A 25026-nucleotide genomic window follows, 5' to 3' on the forward strand; every position below is an offset into this window, starting at 1 on the left:
TGCAGGAGAAGAGGGGAGTCAGTCGGTTCTTGGAGAGAGAGAAGTAAGATGGTTTTTGGAGCTGAAGAGAACAGTTCAGTTCAATTGGCTTTCTGGAATGGAGAGAGAAGGCAGATAATTACTGAAGCTGGAGAGAGCAGTCAGATGAACGAAGTTGGAACTGTCAGCTGGAGCTGCCAGTTTATCAGGATGCATTAAAGCAGTTACCAGTCAGATGGAAAAGTTGAAGCTGCCAGCTGGAGCAGTTGAGCCAGAGGAGTGAAGCTGTGGTGACGGAGGGAGAGAGAGAGCCCTGATTCCACCAGAGAGAGAGAGAAACATTCCTCCTAATAGGGTGAGGTATTCTAAACTAGTTTGCTTTACACTTACACCTTAATCTTGTCTTTTATTTCCTAGGCTAAATTCCCCTACTTTGTTGCTAATCCTTTTCCTTTCAGCGGTGTGTAGTCTATTTACAGTCCCTTTTAGTTACATGTGGATGTGGTATAGTAATAAAGCTTTACAGAGACCCCGCAGATCTGTGTATGTGTGTATTCCCATTTTACTTTTCAGGCTATGTGTTATAGTATGGTGTTATATTATTGTAATAAAGATACCCCAGTTCTTAGTGAACCAGCGTATGCCTTGTTCTTATATAGTGCAGGTAACCTTTTCTTCTAGTCAGGTGTCAGTGCACGAACGGAAGCGACCCTCGATCAGGTAAGTGACTACTGAATAATTAGGGAGAGAGGAGCCCTTGAGCTAAGAGAATAAGTTATACACTATGTATTTCGGCCTTTATTCATAATATTGTAGTAGTGATCCCCTAGTGAATAGTGAGAGAAACTTCCCAACAGAGAGAGAGAGAGATAAAGGTATTCATAGGAAAGTGATCGTCGTTGGTAAGCGGCGTTAATGAGAGAACACCAGGAGGGACACTGGTGCCTATACCCACAAGATTGTGGCTTGGAGTGTAAGTAAGAGAACACCAGGGTGGACACTGGTGCCTAAGAGAACACCAGGGGGGACACTGGTGCCTATACCCACAGGATAGTGGCTTGAGTGAGCACTGGTTGCAGTCAGTGTGTAAAGGTATATAATCAGAACTGCCCCAGGGTAGATTAGTCTGGGCCCATGTGGTCGCGAGACTATGAGGTATGAGTGTGGTGTAGGGCATGGACGTCCTTAGTAATCAGTGAGTATTCCTAGTAATCCCTATAGATTTAGTGGTGTTTCTCATGATATGAGCTTGTATATTGCGAGTTCCCCATCCTCAGGTAGGTACCCAGGTGCCTGGATAGGTGGGTCCTGAGGAGGGAGGTGGTTACGTTTTGGCCGGGTTGGTGGTGCTCTGGTGAGCTGATCCTATCTGGTCTGAGAATCCGGTCATAACAAGGGGGTGACGTGAACTGTTACTAAGGCAACTTGAAACCAGAATGATACTTGAATTTGATAGCCGTTTTGCCCAATGGATTAAACAATATAGAAGAGATGCATCATTTTTTGTAAGGGTCTTTACTACTGACAGATTATCCAAAATTTCTTCTTAGGTCTGCACCACCACTAGAAATCAAACACTACCTATCAGTTAGGTTCCCTATTGGAGGTTGAGTGGGTGAGTTGCATTGACTTTTCAATTATCAACACTTTTATGAATGAAGTTTTCTTATTCAAGATTGACTTTAACTGTACCTATATCTCCCTGACTAACATACATATTTATTGGGATGATCAAAAGTTATTTCATGATGTAAATGTTAGCAATATTATATTTAAAGATAAGATGTATTTTCTGATTACCCTTTTATACCATCTTTTTATACTACTATTTATACAATATTGCATTGAGGTTTCAGATCATGTTTGGTGTAGATATTCATTATTATCTTTTCCATATTTATTCATATTTATAGATTGGGGGTTTTAACCTTTTGATACTTTTTTATACTTTTCTATCTCATCTCTTTTAGAGATATGTGAAATTCATTTGAAATATAAAGTTTTTATATCTCAGGGACCTGAGAAATTCTTAATATGAAAATGATCTTATCTCTTACTGTCTATAGAATTGCACTTTATTCTGCTTTTTTTGCACATATATGTGCACAATCAAATTGCACTTTTTATCTATTGCTGCTTTGCTGAGTTTTGCACATGTAGTTTTTAACTACTGACAAGCTTCTTTGCGCATATTGCCTCAACTAGAGGGCTCATTCAGTTCAGAGCATGTGAGTGAAACACAATAATGTATTTATACAGTCATTATAAATCAATTTACCAGCTGCTTTAATAGGTACCTAGACCCAGTCTTAGTTTATCTATTTATAATGTGTATTAGTATTTACTTTGTAAATTGCGAATCTTGTCACATTGGGATTTATCCTGAAAGTTAAACCTGCATATTTATGCTGCAAACCTACAAGTGGTAGTATTTCTTCACTTTTTTAGTCATGTGATAGGTGATGTCACTAAACGTGGGTGTACACGTATTCTAGCAAATATAAAAAAAAACATTTTGTTTGTTGTAACTTTGCAGTGTGAACAAGGGCGAGTTAGCCTGAAATGCGTAGCTGTTCTCTGTGTGTTTGCAACAATAAACCATCTTTGCTGATTCCTGTGGTCCGTCTCCCTCATTTGCCGGCGTGCGCTGCTGCCTGAACGCTGCGAAATCAGAGGAGGAGCTTGTGTTCTTATATATAAATATATAAATATATAAAACACTGACATTATTACCCACAATGCGGACAAGTGCAGAAATGTACTCTTGTGGAGCAAGAAGGATTACATAGAAGAGGCCATGAATCAATTGGCAGATACAGCTTGTTACCATAGAAGCGACTATCTTGAACTCAAAGCGACATATGTGGCATATAATATGAAATTGGTACCATGGAGAAATGGCGGACTGATAACCACAGAGGAATGTAAGTTTCTGAAGAATGAAAAACCAGTAACGCCAATCCTATATTTCATCACATAAATTCACAAAAATGCAGGGAAACCAACAGCGAGGCCAATAATATTGGCACGTAATAGCCTTCTTGAGAAGACTTTCCAATATGTAAATTATTATCTACAGGATTTTGTGTAGACTTTGCAGTCATACATCAGGGATGCAAGCGATTTCCTCCTAAAGATACAGGACATACACTGGCAGCAAGATTATCTGCTAATAGCGGTGGATGTGACATCATTATATACATCTATCAAACATCAGGATGGTCTTCCAGCTTCCCAATACTATTTAGGAAAAAAAGGACTACCGAACTTATACAGCAAAAGAAAATGCTTTTAAATATGGTTGAGTTCTGTTTGCATAATAATATTTTTTATTCCAAAATACTATGTACAAACAGCAACAGGGGATAGCCATGGGTGCCAGCTTTTTCCCCAGCTATGCCTGCTTGCATATGGGCTGGTGGGAGAAGCTGGTACTCATGAAGGAACACACCACAGCAGTTAAGGCTTAAATCAAATGCTGGTTACGCTTTATCGATGATTTGTTTTTGATTTGGCAAGGAAATGTAGAGACAGCAGAACAATTTATTGCACAGCTAAACACAAATAATCTCAGTCTACAATTCACGTCAACTATCAGTCCAATGTCTTTTAATTTCTTGTAGAAGTCTATATCAAAGAAGGCAGACTAAAAACTAAGTTACACAGAAAGCCTACTGCTGGCTATGCGATATTCGACACAAGCAGCTTCCGCCCACGCTATTTGATACACAGCATCCCTTTTGTGGAGATGCTGCGCTTAAAAAGAATCTGCAGCCTAGAAGGGTATCTACATATGGCACAACAAGCCTGTGCAAATAGATTCAGAGCAAGGGCGTACTCAAACAAATGCATAGAACAGACCATAAAGAAAAGTAGAGCGGTGGCAAGAGAAAACCTGATAGGAAAGGATAATAAAAAAGGAGAAACAATCCCAAGAATCTTCCACATTCAGTTTTATTCTAAGATTCAGTAAACAGGATAAACAAATCAGACAAATCATCAGAAAAAATTGGCCATTGATTTTAGACGATCCTATCATTGGCCTTACACTTCCAAAAAGAGCCTCTATAACATGCACCAGGGCTACATCAATGAAGAATGTTCTGGTTAAAAATGACCCCTTTTTGCAAACTAAAAACACCTGGCTATCACAGGGAAAGGGTTTTTTTCGCTGTAGGACATGCAAAGCAACGCAGTTTGGAATAAATAAAACATCGTATGTTACTCCTTTCAGTGATATAGAAAGACCAATTTAGAAAGCTCTAACTTTCTAATCTGATTTTGTGGTATACATTTTGGAGTGTCCTGTGCCCTTAGATATGTAGGGAGCACCATACTTCAGGGACACAAATGTATACTACTACATATCAGAGCTATCAAAAACAAGGACCTGACCACTTCCGTAGCGAGACACTTTGGGGTAAAGCACAATACGGACCCCAAAGAACTGAAATACTTTATAACTGATGCCATTCCACCATACAAATTTAGTGGAGATAGGGAAAGGGCAATCCAAAGGTTGGAAACCAGATATATTTTAGACCTTGACAGTAAACAACCAGGAGGCCTCAATATCACTGAAGAGCTATATACCTGTCAATAAACTAAGGGTCCAAAAAAAGATAACTCAACAGATCACCCAATATATCTAAAAACTGTCCAGTTAAAAGAATGAAGGAGATTAAAGGGTGTAAATCCGATGTAGAACAAAGACAGGAGAAAATCATTGTACAGTTATTAGGTTGTTAATTAACATGTTACGCTGCTGCAAAATCCCACTTGGATATTATATATAGAAACACTTTTATACACATTTTTACACGGTTTTAAGAAGGGGATTTTAATAATTTGTATGCACCTAATGTATACTATTTTCATGGGTTTTAGATAAGGAGGCTTAGTAGAGCCGAGTCATATTTTAACAAATTGATGCATAAGTAATACAGACTGCACTAGCACTTCATATACTCTTTTGCAAAAAGGTGTTAACATATATGACAGGGTATTTAAATCTGAACGTAACAAGAACTAAAAAGTTATATCAAGATAGCAATGTTTCATGATTTTAATGTATTTAAACCTGAATTGTTAAACTATTGAAAACATATGCATTTTATATTTTAATTAGTATTTTGTTTATGTCTATTCCAAACTATGCACTTTAGGCACCTGTTACTTTAAGGATAAACATGAAAAAAGTGGGTAACTAGAAAGAAAATAAAAGTTTGAATTTTTTTTTGAAAAAAAGGATGTATAAAAACAGGCTGTGACAGTTAATGCGCATCATGTGATCGAGGCACTTTGAGTACCAAAACGCGTAATACTGCTAGTGCTGATGGTGAACTCAGGTTTTTCAGGTTTTAATGTCTTTATTTCGATGATAAAATCATAAAAGACAAATTTGACAAAACATTTGTAAACAAATCAAAATTTATACAAAATCTTTAAAAAAAAAAGAAGAAAAAAAAAACGGTGTCAGTGAATTATCAAATATACAATAGAGCTAAAATCCACAGTTAAAATGTTATTAAACCATTGTAGGAGAAACAAGACATTAAGTAAAACTAATCATAAAAGTAGGATTGACATATGCAAGAAAAACACTTTGCACATTGCACATTGTGATCATGGGGCAGTTAGATTCCTTCTGGCTCTGATTGCCCATGCCCAACCTAAATACTTGGCCAAACATATCACAGTAAAATCAGAGGTATTTGTTTTTAAGGCCCATATTGCGTCCAAGGATTTTCTACATGACAAGCGTTTGAAGATGGGTTTTAGCCATTTGGAACGGGGTTCTCTATATTGAGGACAAGCGAACAGAAAGTGGCCCTCAGTTTCCTTGCATCCAGGGCAACATCTGCAAAGATTTGAAGAGGTTTTGTCCCAGGATGAGGTAAAGGAATTCAAGGGTAATGAGCCCACCCGAAATTGGTGGTACAATTTTTTGTCCATTGGCCTGGTAATAAGGTCCCAGTATGTCTCACGGGCAGGGTCCAATTTAAAGCTTAAAAAGCGCCCCGTCAGGCCTTCAGAACTAGAGGCGTGTGCCAAAGAAAGGCGGGTTGAGGCCCAAAATAAACCCTTAAATTCCTTTTTCGAGGGGAAGTTGTTAGTGCCTGGGGAGACCCACAGATGACTCAAGCCCATATCACACAGGCTCTTTTTCACCGAGCGAAGCCATGGAATTCGCTCCGAACCCCCCATAGCCTTCACCTCGGATAGCTCCTTTGCAAAAAGTGCCAAATCCTCCGAAGTCCATAAGCGCCTCCAAGTGGACACTACTCTGTATCTTGCCATGTCCGTTATTGGAAGACAACCCATGTCGTGGCAAAGTGGGATCTGTGGGGTTGATTGGGGCAGCCCCACCAGGTTACGAAGAAATCTACACTGGATTCTGTATAGACTCGAGAGGTCCATGAAACCCCATAACTCTGCCCCATAGAGTGTGGCAGCATTAATTTTAACATCATATATTTGTAGGGCGGGGACGACCCTTTTCGTGATGGTTTTCTTTTGCTCACGCAAGAGACATCCAGTCAGTTGGGCAAGTTTTAGCTGTTGGGTCTCTATTTGTGCTTTCCAGGACAGTCGGCAATCCAGAGTGACCCCCAGGTACGTCATCGTGTCGACTTGTTCCGGGTTAACCCTGTTTAGTTGTACACTACTACGTATTGGTTTTTTCCTGGAAAAAACCATAAACTTTGTTTTTCCCACATTTATCTGGAGGTCATTTTTATTACAATATTCCTCAAAGTGATTTAAAGCCCGCTGTAAACCTCCCCTGGTCTTTGATAGGAGGAGGGTGTCGTCAGCAAAGATCAACATTGGGAATTTAGTCCCCGCCAGGGATGGTGCATCAGTGTTAGTGGACCTAAAGAATTTGACTACCTGATCAATAAAGAGTAAGAAGAGGGTGGGGGCGAGAACGCACCCCTGGCGGACTCCTCGTGAGACCGGAAACGAGTCCGTGAATTGCCCTTGAGCCCCCCATCTTACCCTAGCAAAATTGTCTTCATGTAGTCTAATGATCATCTCCACCAGTTCCCTCGGCATTCCTAAGTCCCTTAATACCTGCCATAATTTACCCCTCGGCACCAAATCAAAAGCTGATTTCAAATCTATGAAGGCAGCAAAGATGGTGCCACCACCAAGTATGACGACCTTCCAAAAGATCATGCAGAACCGTAGAACCTGGTCAATGGTACTTGTACCAGATCTAAAGCCCGCCTGTAATGGGGACAGTATTCCTTCGAGTTCCATCCACCCATGTACCCTCGCCAGGATCATTCGAGCAAAAACTTTTTGAAAACAGTCAATTAGGCTGATCGGGCGATAGTTCCCTGGGTTTGATCTATCTCCCTTTTTATGAATAGGGAGGATCTCCGCCCCCTTCCATGTCTTGGGGATACAGGCACCTCTCGCTATGGCGTTAGCTATGCTTGTTAAATAAGGTACCCAAAGGCCTATGTTTGCTTTAAATAGGTCTGCTGGGATTTGATCCAACCCAGGAGCTTTCCCCCGCTTTGTTAAGCCTAGTGCGATCTCCGTTTCCGTTTCTGTAAAGGACATGGTCACATTACCAGGGGGTATAGCATGTAGCAGGTTCGATGTGGACATAGGGTCAACAACCTCTGAGCAAAATTGGGAGGAATAATGATTTATCCAGTCTTCCGGGGATACATTGTTGGATGGAGTACGGAAGTCACCATCCTTTCCACATTTAACAATATCCCAGAATTTAGTCTGGTTATTAGATTTACTGGCGTCCAGAAGGTCCGCCCAAAAAACATCTTCCCATTCCCTCTTTGCTTCCCATTGCACTCTTTTGTACCTTTGCCTGGCCACCTTTACTGCACTCAAGTCTCTAGATTTAACTTTCTCTATTAGATAACTATGGGCCTCTCTACACTCTCTGTTATACCATTTTGCTCTTGGGGCATTCAAATGCCCGGTGTTTGACTTACACGGTTTTGAGAGAAGGTTTTTAAGCTCAGAGAAACATTTATCATGTATGCCCATAATTTTTTCTAATTCGCTATGGCCCCTCTCAACAACAATAGACCTCAAGTTATTTAAAGCATTCTTCACCACATTTTCTATGTTGGCCTGTATCACTACATCATTTGATATGGTTGACCATTTCAGTCTCCTCCGGTCATTTGATATGGTTACAACCCCTTGGCCCCTAGGATCTGGTTCCGCTAAACTTGTCAGATCATGCATTTTGAATTTCAGGGACAGTGGGTTGTGGTCACTTTCAGGACGCATAACAATTTCCATATCAACAATTAGGCTCCAATATTCCATTTTTATGAAAATATAGTCAATGCGACTCTTTCTCACACCATTGTCAAAGGTGAAGTTGGCTCCAATGTCCGATTTGGTACGACCGTTTACGGCCCTTAATCCCCAAGTGAGGCAAAAAGCAGTCCAATTTAGAGCAGCCTCCGTTGCTTTAACTGGTATTTTGTTAGAAAGTTCTGGGATTTTCCATGTCGCATCTTCTGCAAACCCCCAATTATCCTCCGGCAGGTACAGTGGCTCAATTGTACAATTAATGTCACCTGCTAACATAATACATGTGCCTTTATTCCAGCCCATTAATAGTGTATCTAGGACGCCTATCAGCTTGGGGCATCGTCCACCAGGGAGGCCTCTAGAGTATATGTTGATAATAAGCATATCCTGCCCCCCTGCTTTACTCAACCTTATAGCCAATATATCGGGGTTATCCACATACAATTCGGAAACTGAGTAACACCAGGCCTGTTTTACCCATATGGTCAGTCCCCCTGACGCCCGCCCTTTCGTGCCTTTTATTGCTGGTTTGAAAAAGTTTATGAATCCAACCATATAAAACGGAGCTGTGGCCCAAGTTTCTTGCAGAAGCACAACCTCATGTTTACCTATGAACTCCAACCAGTCCTCAGAAAGCAGTCGTGTCTTGGCTCCGGCAACATTCCAAGACACCATGTGTGAAGTTAGTGTGTCCGTTTCTGCAAGATCGTTGCTGGCAGTGGAGGTGGAAAGGGGACTCGGTGAGCATGCACTTGTTAATCTGATTTCTTCTATATTAGAAGTGGAGGCCTCTACCCCGACTAGCCCCCCCTGTGTTCTGGTTTTGTTATGGAGCAAAGACTGTTGCTCCATTATTAATTCCGAGGTAGGGATGTATGGGTTATGCACTCCTTCCCCATTCACTGTAACTGGATTTGGTGACTGGGTCGGTGCACGTAGTCAGTCAACCCATTCTAGATCTGACAGTGCCTCGAAAAGGTTAAAGAGAGGGGGGTAGTGTGGGGGGTAGGGAGTTATGGGCTCTCGGGGCCTCCCCCCTCTAAGTTTCCAATGATTGGGGCCCATTGAATAGTTAAGGTACATGTGGGGGTAGAAGTAACCAAGGTGCAAGGTCTGAACATCGCCAAGACGGGCAAATCTAGCTTTCCTTTGGATTCTATCCACCACCCAGGGGTCTTTAAAAGAAATCAAAATACAGTCCCCTTCCAGGTCTTTTTTACCCTTGCCTACCCAATCAACTCTCCTTACATAGAGGATTTCAGTGGGGGATGACGGAGGGAGTGGACGATGTTTGTTCAGCCAGAATATGACCTTGTTCCGCAGGTCCCCTTGAGACTCTTTGATGCCCTCTCTTAGAGGGGCCACCCCAGTTAGGACGATGGTGTATTGTGATGCTTCAGGAGGTAGGTTAACTCTGGGAGGGTGTCGTGTGTTTCTGTTATCTGTCCTCTGATTCCTATCTGGATGGGGGGTTTTCTTCTCCTTACCCGATATTGGTGTTTGCACTGTGGTATTATTTAATTGATTTAACGTGCCATTTGCTAGATGTTGTTTCGCTGGCGCGTTATTGGCAGCCAATGGGCGTTTGACCTTTGGTATTTCTTTGGTAGGGGCTCTGCTGACAGTAGTCGATGTGGCAGCTGCTGATTTTGTCCCTGTTAGTGGCTTCTTATTATTATGGGTAGTTGATGTCCCTGGAGTGATTGTTGTGGTTGTCCCCCCTTTTTGATTAGCACCCCCTGTGGAATTATGGCCCCCTGTCTTAATACTAGAAGTTGTTAGTTTTTGCAAAAGGTCCATGTTAATATTGACGGCTGCTTCCAAAACATCTATTTTAGCGGACATTATCCTGGTTCTTTCTAAGACCGGAAGCAATAAGGTTTTAAACATTGCTTCCATCTTGGCCAACAAGACATCGTCACTGCTAAAACACGTTGGACAGGGGTTTGAAGACCCAGAGTGGGCTAATGAGGGACAATACACTATAGGGGGTTCTTGGTTGGTCTGGGAGTGGGAGGAGCTCGTCCTATTGACATGATCTATTTTGGGTTGTTTTTGTACCTTTTCTCCCTGTGGACTTGAGACGTGTTTTCTTTTCTGAGAAATATGGTTAGTGGTAACTTGTTGCGAAACGGGCGTACTTGGTAAGGTAGGAACATTTGATTGTGAGGCGCCAGACGTGCTACTCTCGTCGTCCTCAATGTTTTGGCTATCGACTTCTATGCTGGTCAGGTTATTATCGGAGTTCAGTTCCATATTTTCATTGGCCGTGGTTATTGTGGCTCCATCACCATCTACATGGACTATTACTTCTGTCTCTGAGGTTGAAATACAATTAAACGCTGCATTGGTTAAAGGGCTTTTAACACGGGCCAGGGCACCTATAGAGGAGCGTTTCCCAGTGACTAAATCCAGGGACAATCTGTGTTCTACCAGTTCTATTTCTTTTTCTAGTATTCCTGTAGCTCTGGTGATAAAAGCATCAAGTGGGCCTGAGACAACACCCTTTGAAGTTTGTATATGCACTAGGCGTTGTTTACCAGATCTTAATGCCATATTTAGGAGATGATGTTAAAGCCTCGAGATGTAACTAAATGAGGTATTACAGGATGCAGAATAAACCAGGGCTCTAGGCCCAACCCAACCTCGTCCGACCCCGGACGGCCACAGACGGTCCCGCCCTTGTCCCGGGCTTCTCCCGGCGCCCTCCCGCGCGCTCCCGCGCAGCGGGGATGATACCTCCTCTTTATAGTTCAGCTGAAGGCACCGAGGGGGCGGGGCCGGCAGGGAGAGGAGCCCAGCTGGAAACGGGCGCGCGGGGACTCCTGGTCCGTGGAGTCCTCCGCTCTACCCTCGCAGCCCTGCCGGTCAGATGAAGCCCCTTGGAGATTTAGACTGCTGCTGTGAATCCGCGAAGCGGGACCCGCGGAGCGGGTCCGGCAAGAAGGGGCGGCACACAGCAAGCAGAAACAAAGGTGAGGAGTAGGTTTCGCCGCGTTTGCAGGAGGAATCCACCGAAGGTAGGCTCAGCTGTGTTTTATCTTTCCCGGAGGTGGGGGCGGGGCCGGCAGGGAGAGGAGCCCAGCTGGAAACGGGCGCGCGGGGACTCCTGGTCCGTGGAGTCCTCCGCTCTACCCTCGCAGCCCTGCCGGTCAGATGAAGCCCCTTGGAGATTTAGACTGCCGCTGTGAATCCGCGAAGCGGGACCCGCGGAGCGGGTCCGGCGAGAAGGGGCGGCACACAGCAAGCAGAAACAAAGGTTAGGTGTAGGTTTCGCCGCGTTTGCAGGAGGAATCCACCGAAGGTAGGCTCAGCTGTGTTTTATCTTTCCCGGAGGTGGGGGCGGGGCCGGCAGGGAGAGGAGCCCAGCTGGAAACGGGCGCGCGGGGACTCCTGGTCCGTGGAGTCCTCCGCTCTACCCTCGCAGCCCTGCCGGTCAGATGAAGCCCCTTGGAGATTTAGACTGCTGCTGTGAATCCGCGAAGCGGGACCCGCGGAGCGGGTCCGGCGAGAAGGGGCGGCACACAGCAAGCAGAAACAAAGGTGAGGTGTAGGTTTCGCCGCGTTTGCAGGAGGAATCCACCGAAGGTAGGCTCAGCTGTGTTTTATCTTTCCCGGAGGTGGGGGCGGGGCCGGCAGGGAGAGGAGCCCAGCTGGAAACGGGCGCGCGGGGACTCCTGGTCCGTGGAGTGCTCTGCTCTACCCTCGCAGCCCTGCCGGTCAGATGAAGCCCCTTGGAGATTTAGACTGCTGCTGTGAATCCGCGAAGCCGGACCCGCGGAGCGGGTCCGGCGAGAAGTGGCGGCACACAGCAAGCAGAAACAAAGGTGAGGTGTAGGTTTCGCCGCGTTTGCAGGAGGAATCCACCGAAGGTAGGCTCAGCTGTGTTTTATCTTTCCCGGAGGTGGGGGCGGGGCCGGCAGGGAGAGGAGCCCAGCTGGAAACGGGCGCGCGGGGACTCCTGGTCCGTGGAGTCCTCCGCTCTACCCTCGCAGCCCTGCCGGTCAGATGAAGCCCCTTGGAGATTTAGACTGCCGCTGTGAATCCGCGAAGCGGGACCCGCGGAGCGGGTCCGGCGAGAAGGGGCGGCACACAGCAAGCAGAAACAAAGGTGAGGTGTAGGTTTCGCCGCGTTTGCAGGAGGAATCCACCGAAGGTAGGCTCAGCTGTGTTTTATCTTTCCCGGAGGTGGGGGCGGGGCCGGCAGGGAGAGGAGCCCAGCTGGAAACGGGCGCGCGGGGACTCCTGGTCCGTGGAGTGCTCCGCTCTACCCTCGCAGCCCTGCCGGTCAGATGAAGCCCCTTGGAGATTTAGACTGCTGCTGTGAATCCGCGAAGCCGGACCCGCGGAGCGGGTCCGGCGAGAAGTGGCGGCACACAGCAAGCAGAAACAAAGGTGAGGTGTAGGTTTCGCCGCGTTTGCAGGAGGAATCAATAAACTGAAAATCTGCACCTTACCTGAGGTCCGTTCTCCATTGTCTTTCTGCAGGAGGAGCTGAAGTTATCTGGATATATATATCCAACACACAAGAAGCCCATCTAGGAGAGCCCACGCAGATAGCAGGAATTTCGTTTTTATTGGGAATTTGCAGCACACTGAATGTAAGTCTGTTCCAAAAGAAATTAAGCAGCCTGACGTGATTCATGCTTCACACAGCATTTCCTCAGAGGCTAGAGTCCTTGTTAAGTTAAGCGCACGGCATTACTGAAATAATCTCACCAGCTGCCCCAGTGGGCGTTGGCTCTCGCTTAGCCTGCTGGTTCTTGTAGTGCCGTCCATAATACTACAGTGAGTTGCTCGCACTTATCAAAATTTGGACAGAAATGAAAACCCCAGTGGGTCTGGAAAAGAGTCCCGTTTTCACCATGTTGCATCTTGTTGCGTTCCAAACGGCTATTCTGCCTCTTGCACTGCCTTTCACTGAAACGCAGCGCAGTCCATCCTTTCATGGCAGGGCTCTCCTACGACTGGGACCGGCCGTCTTTAAATCCAACACACAAGAAGCCCATTTAGGAGAGCCCACACAGATAGCAGGAATTTAGTTTTTATTGGGAAGTTGCAGCACACTCAATGCAAGTCTGTTCCAAAAGAAATTAAGCAGCCTGACGCGTTTCATGCTTCACACAGCATTTCCTCAGAGGCTAGAGTCCTTGTTAATTGAAGCGCACAGCATTACTGAAATATTCTCACCAGCTGCCCCAGTGGGCGTTGGCTCTCGCTTAGCCTGCTGGTTCTTGTAGTGCCGTTCATAATACTACAGTGAGTTGCTCGCACTTATATTACATCATTCATGAGATGGTCAGTGACATCACTGTTGACATCACTGATGACATCATCCAGTGACTGCATGTTTCTTTAAAATGTAAATATGTTTTATATATGTACCAAGGTGTATTGAAGAATGAGTGGTTGTATAAGTGTCTGGATAGAGGATTTAGTAGTTGTGTGACAGACTGTATAAGTGAGTGATTAAATGTGTCATACTGAATGCATGGGTTAGTGACTAAACTGTGTGAATGTCTGTATCAGTCTGTCTGTTGTTGTGTAGGATGCTGCATAGGTTGGTCAGAAGCTACATGAGTGTCTATATGGGTTATTGATTGGTTGCCTGAGTATTTGTATCAGAGACTGAGTGTGTGTGCAGGTGGGTAGGAGATGTGTGACTCTTTGCATAGATTTGTGAGTGGTTGATTCCCTGGGTGTATGGGTTCAAGAACGCATGTACCGCTGAATGGGTGGGTGAGTGTGTGTATGGGTGTGTTGGTGAGCGAATGGATGTCTCAGAGGTACATGTCCAAGTAACTACATATGTAAAAGGCAGTGTATGTGAGAGTTGGAGCATATCAATGACTATACATGTGAGTTAGTGATTGTGAGAGTCGCTGTATGGATGAGTGTGTACTGTATCAGTGATTATATAAGAAAGTCAGTATGCATTAGTATCTGTATGAATAAGTGTGGTGGTGTGTGTATAACTGTATAGGTGAGTAAATGGGAGTGTGATTGATTGTATGCATGACTGACTAGGTGTGTGAGTTACTCCATTGATGAGTGGCGGTGTCTGGTCGGTTTGTGGAAGTCATGCATTTGTTGATGTAATCTTCATTGTGCAGGGATTTGCATGCGTGGATTAGGAGCCAGAGTAGCTTCTTGATGTGGAGGGTGATATGTGTCTGTCTGGGGAGGTCCAGGATGATTCTTGCAGCTGAGTTTTGTATTGTCTGTAGTCTCCTTAAAAGGCGCGTATAGAGGGTGTTCCAATAGTCGAGCCTTCTCCTGATGAGCAGAACAGTCCTTCTTGTGTTGACTGAGAGCAACCTAAAGATCTTGCAGAGCATGCGTAGGGTGTGGAAGCAGGCAGATGAGACTGCAATTACCTGTTTTTTCATGGATAGCTTACTGTCCAAGATGATGCAGAGTTTGCGGGCATGATCATCCTGGTGGGGAATGAGGTCAGTTCAGCTGGCCTCCATGCATCTTTCCATGGTGAGCTGCTGTTTCCAAAAATGAGGACTTCTGTCTTATCCATGTTGAGCTGGAGACAGCTGTCCTTTATCCAGTAAGTGCCGTTCATCATACAGCTCCGGACTTTGGTTCTGGTGTTGGGGGGGTCTTCTGTACGACTTACTGTATGACACACTACTCGACTCTGTGCCACTCCAATGTATGCCGCTCAACTGTGCACAGCTCTACTCTATGCCACTAACTTTACAGTATTCTTTCCTATGCCACTCCACTTTATACCACTTGACTCTATGCCACTCTACTCTATGTTATGCCATTGTACAATACTCCATTCTATGCTACTCCTCTCCATGCCACTCCAGTGTATTCCACTCCACTATATATCTCTTCACCCTATTGTTCTCCACTTACCACCTTGGAATGACGTAGAGTGCAATACCATACAGTGGAGTAGCATGGAGAGGAATGGCATACTCTGGAATACTCTAGAGTCGATTGGCATGAATAGAAGTGGTGTAGAGTGGAGCAGTACAAAGTGGAATACCATAGAATGGAGTGGTGTGAAGTGAACAGCGTAGAGGGGAGTGACTTAAAGTTGAGCATCGTGGAGTTGAATAGTGTAGAATGGAGTAGCAGACACTAGAATGGCATAAGGTGGAGTGGATTGGCATAGAGTGGGGTGGCATAGAGGTGAATAACATACAGTGGAGTGGCATATCATAGAGTAGAGTGGAGTGGAAAACAGGGGAGTGGGGTACAGTGGAATAGCATACAGTGGCATGGCATACACTGGAATGGCATAGAGGAGAGTGGCATACAGTAGACTAGCATAGAGTGGAGCAGCCTAAAGTGCAGTTGCGCAGAGTGGAATGGTGTAAAATGGAATGGCATAGAATGTAGTGGTGTAGAGTGGAGTGGTGTGCAGCAGAATGCTATAGGAGTATAACATAGTACAGTGAAGTAGCTCATAGTGTGGTGGCATAAAGTGGAGTGGCATACAGTGGAGTGACCTAGAGTGGCGTAGCGTAGAGTGTAGTGGCATAGAGTGGAATAGATTACAGTGCAGTGGTGTAGAGGAAAATACCGTAGAGTGGATTGGCTTAGACTGGAGTGGTCTAGAGTTGAGAGGTGAAGAGTAGAGGTGCATACAGTGCAATGTCATAGAGTGGAGTGGCATAGAGTGGAGTCGTGTAGATTGGAGTGGCGTTAAGGGAAGTAGCGTGTTGTAGAGTAAAGTGGAGTGATGCAGGGTCATGTCTGTGTTTACCAAATTAAAAGGCAGCCATGTTGTTTTTACCACCCTTTGGCTGTGTTCTGGGTTAGGGCCCTAGATATAGGTAAGCCTTATTGTTGTTCCCCACCTATTATCACCTTAATTAACTGGTAATGGGTAGGGAACGTTATTTATATTTTCTATATGTTTGCAAAAAAGTTTACAGAGTACCGCACAAGTACCTAGAAAGTACCGCAGTAGTTGTAGATACAGAAAAAAGTAAAATATCCCCAAAATTATACATATACTGTAGTACACTATATTGGTGAAATGTAGTGTAGAACAATGTATTTTTTTAACTACCATTCTTTTTAAGTAGCAGTCATTTGCAGATATTACTGAGGTACTACGTAGGCTTTTTTGTAAAGAATTAAATATGTAAAAAAATGTACAATGGAATGTACTACACTATATTTGTGGAATATAGTGTAGTTCAGTATACTTTCAATTTTTTTACATATCTAAGTTCGAAAACAAATTTAAGTACTGCAGTTCTTCCTAGGTAGTACCTAGGTATACTGCATATATGCAATTATGTTATTTAAGTGGTCATAGGTGGGAAAAAAAATACAGAAACTACTGCTTAACTATGCGTATGACCCAGGACAGAGCTCAAGTGTGGGTAAAGCAATATGGCTGGCTTTTACTTAGGCCTGGTCAGTAAGCCCAGCTCCACCGGCGGTGTCTATGGAGGTTTGCCTCTCCACGGTCCACTTGGAGTACAGAGTTTGGCAAAAACTACACCTACACCACGTGACGGAGTTTACTCACACTCAACCCTACATGTTAGGTAAGTATTCCCTCAGTCTTGGCTTGCTCCCTGCATCCTTTATGGTACTGTGCAGCTATTGTCTAGTCCTACAACATTGCAGAGCCACTACCTCACACAATGCTTTCTATGAACACCTCTTGCCTATGCTTAATCTGTAAGCTGACACAATGTGTGAACTCTGTCCAGACTAATGTACCTTCCGCCAATCTCTTAAAATGTCTCCTGCCATATTACCAGATGTAGGCGCCGCACTGTCATTTCGGCAAAGGTATTTCTTTTTAAGAGATCATGATTCTCTTGACAGATGTAAGGAAAGCGCAGCCTCTTTCACTGAAAATCCCTTAGGAGTCATTCTTCATCTTGGAGGAAGCACGTTATAAAAGCATCTCCTTTGCTGGGAATGATCTGAAAGTGCATGCAGAACTTACATATCACACATATGTGTTTTAGTACCCTCAAAGAAATCCTGAATTCTTTGTCACCGTTCCATTTTTAGATAAACGAAAAACATTGCAAGGTGGATAATGTGTTAAATGTTATTAAAAAATTGTCAGATGATAAACACTTTCATTTGAATCTTCTGTGTTTAGGTCTATCTATGCATGACCCAGTGCCTTCGCGTGCTGGAGAGTGGGGATCAGCCAGTAGAAGGTGAGATTGTGACACCGACCCCCATCAAAAATCTCATTCGAAACAGTGGTGTTGTGTGTCACTATCTAGTTCAAACCTCTTGCCTAATAAATGATACTGGCTTGTCATGCAGACACACCTAATTTGTGGTGCGATTGCAATGAATCAAGCACAAATTATATGAAACTTGCACTCTCTGTGTAACAGAATGTAGTGATAAAGGTCCATTCAGGAAGGTAGTATTTCAGGATTCTTTATAACATGAAGATTACATGTAGTAAGGTACAGGACATCAGTAGTTATGTGGTAGATCAGAGCCCCACCAGGAGCTGCCTGTCAGCTGCTCAGCCCATGACCAACTGTCCCTCTGCCTCTCTCAGTCCCAACATACTGAGGCATCATCAGACTCCAACATTCCAATGAGTCAGAGCACAGGCACTGGCTGAGCAGGGCTGGTAAAATACCTTACAGTATAATATGCAGGATACTACATATCCCTTTTCGTTCTAACAGAAGCATTAAACCAATAAGTAATTAACAAATAGCGAGAGAGAAAAAGGAAGAGATAACAAAGAAGAACAACAAAGGAACAGAAACAACGTCAAGGAAAGGATTATGCAAAGCAGCATGAAGAGACAGGTGGAAGAAAACGAAGACAAAGAAGAAGAAGAGGAGGAAGAGAAGAGTAAAGCTGAAACCAATAGAGATAACCCAAACTTCACGGACATAAAAAAGATGTGAGGAAAAAACAAGTAACCAGAAGATGGAAACAACAAGGGGCAGAAGAACACAGACGCACCAAAGACTAACCTCCGAATGCACCCACTGGCCAGGCAGGCAGGAAGGGAAGGAAGAAAAAGGCACGATGCAAAATGGACACCAGCCTCCACAAAGACAGAGGAAAGAGGGAGTAACGGATTTCCTCCTGAACAGGGAAGGAAAAGAATGAAAAAGAACAAAGGAAGGCTGGAGGCAAAAGACGACAACAAGAAGTGTAGATCCAAAAACTAAGGATGACAGTGTGAATGAGACCACGAGGAAAGCTGGACAAATAGGAAAACAGAGACAAAGTAGATACATAGAGTATAACTAAAACTTCCCTCTATTTTCAATAAACAATATAAATATGACATAAATGTAAGTGTAACATTGCGTTATACAAAACAGCAAAATTACAAAATGTAAATAGACAATCAGCCAAAGGGATTTAAACCCATGACCGTCCTCTACTCCTGTGCAAGAGTGTGAGAAGCACTGTAATGGCGATTTAACCCCATATGACGCCCTATGTAGGGTGACCCAGTAAATGTAAATGGGTAAAAGACCCTTAAAATTGTGCCCTGTGTAAAGGTACTATGTAAATGTAAAATGGGACTGAGACCCATAATAAGCCTTGTGTGAGGGTGACAATGAATGTAAGAGTAGATGGGACTGTAACCCATAACACGGTTCCCAATATGTGGGTACTCGTGAAAAGTAGAAGGGACTGAGACCCTAGCTACGGTGCCCTGTGTAAGGGTAAAAACCGTGTGTGACCTATGTAGGCAAATGCATGTGGGCAAATGGGGCTTGTACCCATTCCCAAATTAGAGTATATGGGCAAATGGGGCTAGTATCCATTCCCATCCCAATGTAGGGTAAAAATAATGAGGAAATGGAAATGGACAGGTAATTACCCATAATCCATACATGAAAGATTTAGCCCATGTAGGCAAACATGAAGTGGGAAAAAGAGGCCGGAAAACATTGCCCTCCCTGTGTAGAGAAATGAAAAGTGTAAATAAGGACACAATAAAAAAACTGGATAATGAGCCCCTGTAAATGAGTGCTCAATTTCAAGAACGTAAAATGTAGCCCATGAAGGCATGAGTGCTTGAACCCTAATGCACCTCAAACCACTGGAGATATAAACAGAAAGTGTTTTTATTGCGAAATAACACAAGAGGTCAAGGAGAGAGAGGATTGAACAGTGCACTGAGAAAAATGATAAACAGAGAAAGTCATGTGTGGACAGAGTCTAATAAAAGACTTGAAAAACTAGCTGTAAGATATCTATGTGAAGTTGCTGCCCTCGAGCAATGCCAGCAGCTAAATTTGTCAAAGGTTAAGCACACAACACAATGATTAGCATTTTCATGGTCCTGGAAGGTACGAGATATAGATAGCAACGAGCAATCCCCATAACCGACAGTAAAAAAGAAATACACAGTCAAAATTTTACATTTTGATTAATAAATCTAACGTGAGCTTTAGCATCACCAATATCCTCCGTAGTGACATAGAGTAACAGAGGACCTTGACCCTGTAATGAACAATTGAGCAGGAACAATACAAGCAGTTTACAATAGCAGAGAGGCAAAATGGAGACACGTAAATGACTTGCTGCTGGGTGACTCACAGCACGTACAAACACCAAACTGTTCAACTTTGACATTACTGCCACAGAGGAGTGTCTTACGTCATAAAGGATCCTGGGGCCTTATTTATGAAGTAGGCAAGCTGTGATGGGAAATCACTGTAAGGCGCGCAATTTCACATGAAACTGGTGGGTTTCTTCACATGTTATAATCACAAATCCAAACTGAAACTTCTTTTAAAGCTTGAATCAGAATTTATTTCATTCCAATGTAGTATTCATTTCAATAATTCATTTTCCAACAAGAATCAAAAATCATTCCATTTTCATATTACTCATTGGGCAAGGAATGAGTAATATGAAAATGGAATGATTTTTGATTCTTGTTGGAAAATGAATTATTGAAATGAATACTACATTGGAATGAAATAAATTCTGATTCAAGCTTTAAAAGAAGTTTCAGTTTGGATTTGTGATTATAACATGTGAAGAAACCCACCAGTTTCATGTGAAATTGCGCGCCTTACAGTGATTTCCCATCACAGCTTGCCTACATTATCTAAAGGCACTACCAGGCATAGTGCGACAAGGGAACGCGCTTGAACCAATTAAACCTCAAACAAAGAGTGAGTGCACGGAGATACTATTAATCAGCCTTATTTATGAAGGCCTTGCACCGCCGGTGCGTCACTTTTAACATGGGAAAAAGTGACGCACCGGTGGCGCAAGGCCTTCATAAATAAGGCCCCTGATATGCAGACTGAGGATAATTTCGCGCGCAAGTAAACTGTCAAAATGCGGCGGTAATGAAGGTGAGAGAAAAATGCAATAAGAGATGACTGACTCACCGTAAATGTCCAATAAAGATGAAACTGATGAAATGAAGGCAGGGAGGTGAATGCCACATGTTCAAAGGAATGAGGAAGAAAAGTCACACAAAATGTTTTCTTCACAGAAAGTGGAGAAAATGAGATCCTCATGAACACCCCTTGTACACCATCAAAGACAGTTAGGCATACCTTAATAGTGAAAATCATGAACAGTGTCTAAAGAGTGAATACCTCAGATGTTGACTCTCAGAGTGTACAGCAGATATGCGTCTCCCAAGCACACGAACATTGCAGGTGAAGGTTGAAACCAGCGCAATGCATGGGGTGAATTGTGAAATCTAAGAATTGTAGAAGTTGCCACCTCAGCACTCCAACGTGAAAATACACAGCAACACTAACTCGAAAGAATGTGCACAGGGTCACACAACGTAGGCTGGAGGTGCACAAGATCACACAGCAAAATGTAGTGAGAAGGCAAATAGTTCAGCAGCCACATCTTACCACTGTTTGAAATCAAAATGAAACAAACAGGTGTCTGTAAATAGTGGAAAGTGGGTGGCATTGTAGTAAAATGAGATGGTAAAGCCAAAGTCCAGGAAAATAAAGAAGAAGAGCACATCACGCCTGGGCTAGGGCTGGTCGATGCTGAGGCCACTGGTGGGGCTTATAGGCGTTGTGCTTTGTGCTTACTTGTTTCTTGTTGTCTCGTTTTCTTTTTTTTGTACTTCTTGTTTCTTCATTGCAGTTGTCTTCATTGTACTGTGTAGAAAACGCATTTTTCTTCTTTGCAGGTATTTCCTTCTTGTGGATAACTCCTCTTCTATAAATCGTGGTTGTTGCCACTGTAGTTTCTTTTATTTGCGCCATCTCCAGGTATTCCTGTCTTCCCCAGGTACCTTAGATCCACTTGTAAGTGTAGGTTCTTCGTCACCTCGTCGGCAAAATATGTAGTGATGAAGGTACACTCAGGAAGGTAGTGTTTCAGGATTCTTTATTCCACGAAGATAACATGTAGTAAGGTACAGGACATCATGTAGTTATGTGGTAAATCAGAGCCCCACAAGGAGCTGGCTGTCAGCTGCTCAGCCCATTACCAACTGTCGCTCTGCCTCTCTCAGTCCCAACATTCCGAGGCATCTTCAGACTCCAACATTCCAATGAGTCAGAGCACAGGCACTGACTGAGCAGGGCTGGTAAAACACCTTACAGTATAATATGCAGGATACTACACAGAACTCATATACTGTTCCTGTATGGCTGATATAAGGAGTTAGTCCCGCCTACCAACCAATGATCTTCTAAAGATGAAACCCCGAAATAATAGCAAAATGCGAGAAGAGTGGCATGCATACCCTACTCTCCGGTGATGTTGCTATGGTGATCAAACACAGGGTCCCGCCATATTCTGAATCCCTCCCAGCCTATGGTGTGATTGCTAGCCTCTGCTTCCTCTTTGCAGAGGCAGCGGAGGGACACTGTGTACCGCTAGCTACTTGCACTGCCCAGCCGCAAGAGGTGATGATTGACCCAAACCTAAGGCAAAGTTTCTCCTTGAACTGCAGCGCAAACCAGGTGAGTCTGTCTCTATTCCTATATACTACTATCTGCGTGTTCACTAGTATGATATAGAAATCGCCTACCTGACGGAGGAGTTCCGGGGCCACTGATAACAATCACATAACCCCAAGATGGTGCATAATAGACAAACTACACAACAACTCCAAAGAGGCTGCAGGCTGCTGGTTGGGCAATTAATGGCTTAGATTTACAGCCCCAGCTTGGTTTCCAGTATGAGCCCTGATGATGTGGTTTTTAGTGCCAATGGCCACTGAGCTTCACCTAATCATCTTTGATAAACCTCCTTCTTTGATAGGTGCATTTAGCAGGAGAGATAATGGAACTACTTAGGCCGGTTGCAAAAGCCCAAATAATCCACCTGCTCATGGAGCTCCACGGATTTGGCAGATTCAAGCTACCCTTTTTGATGAGGGGTGATAGCTCAAAACTGGTCCCAGGACACTTGTTTGTCATCCAGGGAGGACGTGGCCTGACAGTGCAGGCTAGGCTGTTCCCATGGCGGGCTGGGTCAAGAGCTAGGGCTGTGCAGTGTGCTGAGTTTTACTCATTCAAAGGAAAACAAGGTAAAGCCTACGGACCACTATTATATCTGTATAGTTATAAGACTGGATACCATCAATTGTCCAATCTCAAGTTAATCATTCACAACACAAATTAATTGCAATCATTTTTGACAAAGAGTATCTCCAAGCAGATAGCCAAATGCACAGAACAATCAAATGTGTAGTTCGACTTATTCTTTTAATTAAACCACATTAAACCTTGATTTATTGGTCTCTTACATTAAACAAAACTGTACACAATTCATATATACAACACACAAATACATTTGCTTTACATATATACACTTCTTTTAGGAACCAAACTCACGGTTCTAATGCCCCACTTATTTAAACAAGGATGTCAATGTATCATTCTTTAACATAACATTCCTTCACTTTAGATCACCAAAACAAAGCAAAACTTAAACCAAAAGGAGTGTGTGAGGTTTAACCACTTTTGACCTCTCTCACAAATAGCACTCTCTTAAATCGATTTTTTTTATATATCTAGTGTTCCACAATTTTTTTGTTTTGGAGTCTTCCAAAGAGTGTGTCGACGCGTTTCAGCCTCTGTTCAATCCAGGCCTCGTCAGGAGTACGAGGGCAAACATACTAAAACCCTAAAACAAACAAACTCAATTTGTATTGACCAAAAATAAATAAACTGGGAAAACATGTCACTCTCCCATGCACAACCATTGTGATGCTATTTACAATGTGACTATAATGTCTAGTGTATCATCCTAAGGTGTATGGCATCGAATAGATTAAGTAAACACCAAATTGTGTGTCTTCTAATAGGTACTAAATCAAACAAAGAGATCCTCCACCACGACCACGTGTTATAAATGCATAGCTTTTCTATATACACCCACTTCCCGAGGCAACAAAACATGCGGCCCTAGGTTATCTAAAATAATGATGGGTCCACATTACATACCAACTTCCAATTTATTGTAGCCAAAGGTAGAGAGTCCACTTTCTGATGCAAGTGCTTTCAATCGTAAGGGCTACAAGGCAAAGAACATAATACCAATCCTAAGTATCCAGGTCACAAACAAACTACCAATATCCGTTTTAGGAAGATGCCCGGCTTACCTTAAAATTAGAAATCCTTCCAAATGGGCTGCCACCCCACCGGACAAGTAAGCCTGCAATATAAGTATCACGGCGTCAAAGATCTGAGTCGTGTAGCTACATTAATATCACTAATTACACCCACGACCACTACCAAACGAGCCCAACCGTGGCAACCCAGTACCCATACCTCCTCGACTTTTCCAACGGGTTCTTCTGCCATTCCACGACGGTACTGGATCACCATTTAATTGACTGATCCCCTGAGCTCTATCACTGTGCTCGCAAAGCCGTAAGTGTTTCCTGAGTATAAACAGAAAAAACGGACTGTTCCTTTGAAGAGCCCCGTCTCGCGTCCCAAAGCCTGCAAGTATCGCAAGATTTAATATGGTTACGCGGTGATGGACGCGAGACGGGGCTCTGGGGATCAGTCAATTAAACGGTGATCCAGTACACATTTGATTGTTCTGTGCATTTGGTTATCTGCTTGGAGATACTCTTTGTCAAAAATGATTGCAATTAATTTGTGTTGTGAATGATTAACTTGAGATTGGACAATTGATGGTATCCAGTCTTATAACTAGACAGATATAATAGTGGTCCGTAGGCTTTACCTTGTTTTCCTTTGTTTGATACCCAAAAGCCTATGGGTTATATGGGTGACCCCTACAGTTTATTCGAGTTTTGCTCATTCTGCACTCCGCTGGGAGTGGAAAGTTTGGCAAACACTCTGCTACTTCTGCCGAGTAGCAGTGTTTGCCACCTAGTCCAACTTTCTCTGTAGTAGCTGAGCTTGTCATGATACCAGCCCTTCCCCACTCCATGTTTATTACCATGGCAACTGTTCTACAGGCTGAACTTTTCCCCTTCAGTCTCCAACCTGACATTGATTGATGAGTTTTCAGCTTGACTCAGCGTGCTCTGGTTTTCCAGCAGCTATGGGTGTTATTTTTTGTTTTATTAAGCGAGGTCACATGACTCACGTCACAGATCTGATTCCTCCACACTGACTGAAAGGCTTTGAGGGGGCAGAGTCCATCCATAGAAGTAGCTTGGAGTCTCTGCCCTTAACCATGCAATCCCTCCAGTATGCCCCTGGAAACAGTTACGTATTTGCACTCTAAGTTTACTCTAGAGAGTGATCATGCACTTATGTATCTAACTACCGACTGGATGCCTAACCCCTCACCTGCCAGTCATATCATCTTCCATTGAAGTACTAT

Source organism: Lissotriton vulgaris, chromosome 2_1, assembly GCF_964263255.1.
Source record: "Lissotriton vulgaris chromosome 2_1, aLisVul1.2, whole genome shotgun sequence".
Lineage (NCBI taxonomy): Eukaryota > Metazoa > Chordata > Amphibia > Caudata > Salamandridae > Lissotriton > Lissotriton vulgaris.